Source organism: Heloderma suspectum, chromosome 2, assembly GCF_057233095.1.
Source record: "Heloderma suspectum isolate Gila_16-S chromosome 2, 16-S_ref, whole genome shotgun sequence".
In the NCBI taxonomy this organism is placed as follows: Eukaryota; Metazoa; Chordata; class Lepidosauria; order Squamata; family Helodermatidae; genus Heloderma; species Heloderma suspectum.
In genome coordinates, this window is record NC_139459.1 from 5,971,554 (window position 1) to 5,977,900 (window position 6,347).

Genomic DNA, 6,347 nt, shown 5'->3' on the forward strand with positions numbered 1-6,347 from the left:
CCCACTCGGCCATGAAGCTCATTGGGTGACTTTGGGCCAGTCACTGACTCGGAGCCTAACCGACCTCACAGGGTTGTTGTGAGGAGAAAATGGAGAGGAAGAGAATCATGTATGCCCCCTCGGGCTCCTTGGAGGAAAAAGGGCAGGACATAATAAGACATAAGAAGAAGAAGAACAGCAGCAGTTAAAAAGAAGCCCTCGTCAGGCATTCTTACCGTGTTGTACGAATGTGTGAGGAGAGCAGTCCAGCCCTGCCACCCTCCATCGTTGCATCTGCTGCCCGGCACACGAGGTTGAAAGTCTGGGCAGGAAAGGCTCCTGCATCTGTCGAGGCTCTCGCCACGCGACTAAGAACCTTGGAAAAGGGCTGTGGCATGGATTGTTTCCGAAGGTGCCTGGGCACAGAAACCCAACAGCTGGCCGTGTGTAGAATTGCTCCAGAGTTTGCCTGGGATGTGCTCTAAACTAAGAATTTTGTTCCCATGCCCCACCTCAGCTAAGCCTGTAAACAACCTTATTTTAAATAAATAAATAAACAAACAAACTTATGCTTTTTTGTGTTGATACTTTTATTGTAAGCCGTCTTGGAGGTCTGTCATCAGGCAGAAAGGCGGGAAATAAATATTTTAAACAAATATAGAAGTAAATATGTAATTGTTTCAGTTACACATACTTATTTGTTCCCTGTTTCGGGGGTGGGGGGGGGTTGGAGACTCCCTCTCCCATGCTTGGAGTCCAACACGCCTGGGAGGTACCAAGCTGGGGAAGGCTGTGCCGCCTTCTGAGCCCCCAGCTGCAGTCTGTGATGGTACAGGCCAGACTGTGGATTGACCCCCTCCATGAGAACTAGGACAGAGTATGGCACAACCTTTTTTTCCCAGGAGCTGTGCAGTCACTTAACGGAGGAAATGTTATTGGGTGAATCTAGTCAAAGTCTGTATCGCGAAACTCTTGGGATTTGGTTTTTTTTCTCTTTTCTTCCTGGGGTCAGAGGTGTGTGTGATTTTGAGAGCGGACGAATAAACTGAAGTCTTGATAACACAGCAGCAAGATGGTAAGGCGGAGGGCACCGACTCTCCCCTAATAAATGGGATAAAGACCATATCTCCCAAAAGCTCATTAAGGATTCTTCTGTGTGTATCACACAAGGGCCAGGAAATCAGAAAATTAGTTTTGGCAGTGCAGACAAGATTAAACAAGGGTGGGGGGTACACCCAAGAGACCATCTTTCTCTCCCCACCCCCATTAAGTCTTTCATATTTCCTTTCAACCAGTCCACATTCCCCCCACCCGCCCTTTAGTTTAAATATATATTCTGGTCTTTATGATTTTACCCCATGGTAGGTTAGGGGACTGAGCCTAACTAAGGTGTCCTGAGATGCAAAGCTGTTTGAAGTATGAAGTTCAAGGGTAGAGCATGTGCTTTGCAGAAGTCCTGAACCCAAGTCCAGCCACTAGTTAAAAGATCCCAGTGGGGCTGGGTAAGAGATCTCGGAGAGCTGCTGCTTAGAGAGCAGGCGGCAGTGGTCTAGATAAGCTAACGGCCTGACTGGAAGCCGACTATTTCCGTGTATCTCTGCTTATCTGATTATCCTGTAGTGCTTCAAAACCATGTTTGGACAGAGATGAGGGCAAGACAAAAGAAATGGGAACCGACACACCACAAGAAGTGATGGCTCGGTGGTATCATGTTCAGCTCGCTAGAAAACATGTTTGCCTCCAGCTAAAGGTTGGCAGCCAAAGGACAGAGCCAAGCTGCAAACTCACGGAAGCTGCCGCTCTTCCCCTCTTACAGATCCATACCATACAATACTCCCGAGGGCAGAGATATCCAGCCTCCTTGGGTTGGTGGGCACATTTGGAACTCTGTGAGAGTGTTGTGGGTGCTCTCACAAAATGGCTGCCCCCAGGGGGGGCTTGCTCATTCATAAAATAGCTGCCCTGGTGGGCATGGCCAGTCACAAAACACTCATTTCCCAGAAGGCAAACCAGTGAGGCTGAAAGAAAACTCACTTGCCCACAAACCTAAGTCCAAGGCAGAGGTGGGGGCTGAGCTCCAAAATACAAAACCACTGTTTGGAACCCAAATAAAGATGGTGTTGGAGGGCAGACCTTGGTTTTGCACCGTGCCCAGGGAATGCTTATCAGATTTGCAGATGACACAAAATTGGGTGGGATAGCTAATACCCTGGAAGACAGAAACACAATTCAAAATTATCTTGATAGGCTGGAGTGCTGGGCAGAAAACAACAGAATGGAATTTAATAGGAATAAATGCCAAGTTCTGCACCTAGGAAAAAGAAACCAAATGCACAGTTACAAGATGGGGGATACGTGGCTCAACAACACTATAAGCGAGAAGGATCTTGGAACTGTTGTCGATCACAAGCTGAATATGAGCCAACCATGTGATGCAGCTGCAAAGAAGGCAAATGCTATTTTGGGCTGCATTGATAGAAGTATAGCTTCCAAATCCCGTGAAGTACTAGTTCCCCTCTACTCAGCACTGGTTAGGCCTCATCTGGAGTACTGCGTCCAGTTCTAGGCAACGCACTTTAAGAAGGATGCAGACAAACTGGAGAGGGTTCAGAGGAGGGCAACAAAGATGATCAGGGGACTGGAAACAAAGCCCTATGAAGAGAGACTGAAAGAACTGGGCATGTTTAGCCTTGAGAAGAGAAGACTGAGGGGAGATAGGATAGCGCTCTTCAAGTCCTTGAAAGGTTGTCCCAGAGAGGAAGTCCAGGATCTCTTCTCGATCGTCCCAGAGTGCAGGACATGGAAGAATGGGCTCAAGTGACAGGAAGCCAGATTCCAGCTGAACATCAGGAAACACTTCCTGACTGTTAGAGCAATACCACAGTGGAACCAATTACCTGGGGAGGTGGCGGGCTCTCCCACCCTGGAGGCATTCAAGACGAGGCTGGACTGCCATCTGTCAGGGATGCTCTGACTTGGATTCCTGCATTGAGCAGGGGGTTGGACTTGATGGTCTTGTACGCCCCTTCCAGCCCTACTATTCTATGATTCTAAACAAAAAATCTTATGAAATAAAATTAAAATCAGGAAAGGCAGGGAGCCTGGCAGGTGCCAAGAAAGGTTTCCATGGGCACCACATTGGAGACCCCAGCCCTAGGAAATTCAAAGCTAAATAGATATTTGAACTCAGATCTCTGAGTGCTGTCCACTGGGCCCCACTTCTTTTTGACGAGGATGTTAAAAACATTTTGGAAAATAGAGGGAGATGCGCCCCCCCTCCCCAAGTCTCTGCCAGCGTTTCCTCAAGATCCACTAATAGCTCCCCAAAAGAGGTGGCTTCGAATGCCGATGTTTTCCGCCCTACATGGGATATTGCTGAGTGGGTAACCGTGAACACGGTTTGCCTGTGGGCAGCCGCTCTGCTACGAGCATTAATTAATTGCTACGCAAAAATGTTCTGAGCTGAAATGCCTGGTGTATAAATGATACCGTCTCCCTTCCTCGCATTCGCACAAAGGGAACGAGATGCAAATTCTCTTGCTGTATTTTTTTTAAAATACCAGCATTTTTCAGCTGTTTATTCTTTTGTAAAATTTATCAGGCTTCCTCCTGGGAGATGAAAGGCAGCAGGTCCGACTGAGGCAAACGAGCCTCAATTCTGCAGCTCCTGCTGGGAGGAAGACTGGGCTCGGGGCTCTGCAGAGGGACACGGAGAAGCTGCCTCTGCTTAACTGTCTTCTCCCCTTTCGAAGGGCTTCCCCTAAACGGAGAGAGTTCCCCATGAAGGCCAGAACCCTCACTGCTCTACCAACGCCAGACTTCACATTAAGCTGGGAAGTTCCTTTCTCCTGGTTTGCTCGTCCTGAGCCCTTGGCTAAGAACTGGCTTACACTGTCCCATACGCCTCCTAGTAGTAGGAAATCTCAAGGCTGCTTTGTGGCAGCAGTTTCCTTGAGACGTGAGACCACTGGAGCCTCATGGCGCTTTTGCAGTATCTGTTGGCTCACTGATCTAAAGGTGGAGCATGCGAGAAGGATGCAAGCAACAGACAGGCAGCCGGAGTCCCAAAGGCGCCTCCAAAGCATCTACATAGACTCCTCCACAGACCGCTTCTTGCAAGCTGCATAAATGTGCCATTCCACAAGGCTGCTTGTGGAAAATACAGTGGTGTAGTGGTAAATTCGGAAGTGCCGGTGCTCCTCACCGTAGCCTCGCCCCCCAAGGAGAGTCCAAAAATGCAGGTAGCTGCGTTCTAGCAGTTTTCATCTCCACAGGGACAGGCCTTTTGTAAAGGTAATGGGCCTTAATGGTACCTTCAAGACTAAACCACCCCAGGGTATTTTGCCTAACCATCGGGAATATTGTTGTTGCAAACATTCATTTCTCCTCAAATGTGGGACTTGCAGCTAAGCTCAGAGGGAACAAGGAAGCCCGGGGGGGGGGGGGAGGCAGATAATGTTAGTGTCCCTACTAATAAAAAGGTACTGGTGCTACACTATGGAATATACAGCGCCTCTTCCTTGTTGAAAGCTGCTCGTATTCGCACTTATGGCTATACACAGAGTGCAGCAAATCCCAAAGGCAATTTATGGATTGTGTGAAGAAATATTTGCTATTGTGTATCCATCCTGAATTGATTACCCATCAGTTTACAGTCATAGTGTTTTTGCGAGAGGATAATTCCTGCCTGTTTGCTCTCTCCACATTCCTCCTCCCAGAGAGAGATGCAGGTGTTGTTATCATTGCTGTTTTCCTAAAATGCCAAGGAGTTGCACAAAGATTAAAAAATGGCAAACACTCTGCTTTCAGGTGTACTATCTAAAAGACACAGTACAAAAGGAAAAGAGATTTTTATTGTTATTGCTTATTTAAGTTTTAGGGGGTTGCACAGAAAAAAAAGATTTATTTTGAAACTTGCTTCAGAGTTTCATATGGGGGTCTCTTTGACTTGGAGTTTCTGGTAGGCTTCACACTGACTGCATTCACACACCACAAGAACCCACACTCAGGGTTGAGTATGGGTAGACTGTGGGTTATCGTTGAACTGTGGGCTGTTGTTGAAACATGGGCTGTTGTGTTGTGTGAGCCTAGCTGCGCTAACAAACCATGAATTGTTAACCATGAACCATCCAGAAAGAGAACCCATGGTTTGTTGTTGGGTTGTGAACTGTGGGTTGTTCATGGTTAACAAACCATGGTTTGTTAGCACAGCTGGGTTCACACAACACAACAACCCACAGTTTAACAACAACCCACGGCTCAATGACAACCCACACTCAACCCATATTCAACCTTGAGTGTGGGTTGCTGTGTTGTATGAACCTAGTCATTGGTTTGGATCTGAAGAGGAGCCTCATTCTAGTTTATTTTCTGAAACTTTGGATGTCTCCCCATTGACTATAATGGGAAAATAAAAATTAGAACATTTTTATGTTTTGGCATAATTGGATGACATTTGCAGGCATAGTAGTCCCTTCTGAAGAATGCCAAATGTCAGCTGAGATTTTGCACAAGGATCCCTTAAAGTTTGTATATGTCTTAAGGGGGGTGCCCTAGTACAGGGGTGGGCAGATTTCAGACTTGAGGGATCTACTTTGTTTTTTAGTAGAACTCTGAGATTCACAAGCCAGAGACTGGTGCAAAAGACATACACCTATATCCTACTCAGGCATTCTGTATCTGGAAATACAAAGGAGAGAAAATCAGTGTTCTCTGTCAGGTGGTGACTCTGGTTTCATACAGGATACAAGAAGCTCTTCTCTTCACAAAGTCGCCCTTCACAATTAGAGGATGACAAATGCAACGAAGATGGGGGTGGAGGCGGCAAACTCTTCCTCCTTGGATGTTCAGTATTTCTGGATATAGGGCCTCTTCACACAGAGCTTTTATCCTGCTACTGAGATTGCTCACTTATGGAAGTCTGCAGGTCCTTTTCATGATGTTGTCAACCTCCAGGGCACATCCAGAGCTATTTCCTGGTTATTCCATGTTGACTAGATCCGGAAATAATGAAGTATTAAAATATGTCGGATTGTTGCGCTATTAAAACAGCCACTAGATGGTGCTGTTTCATTGAATTCTATGGAAACTTGAGAATTAAAAACTTCCCCTCTCAGCAGTCATGTGGTTGCCATCTGGGAGCCCGCTGTCAATGCGGAAAGGCTCCACAAGGGAGGGCTGCGGGTTTTTTCTTTAGCGTAGGCAGCCACAGAATGCCTGAGAAGGGCTTCCGAATTGAAGAATTCTGAGCCCTGGAATTTGTTTTCAGTACCAGAGCTGAATGGAATTCACAGTACTTCCATACACAAATCCACTCTTAGTTACCCCAGACTTTCTTCACTTCAGCAGTATAATTTAGGGCAGGGGTG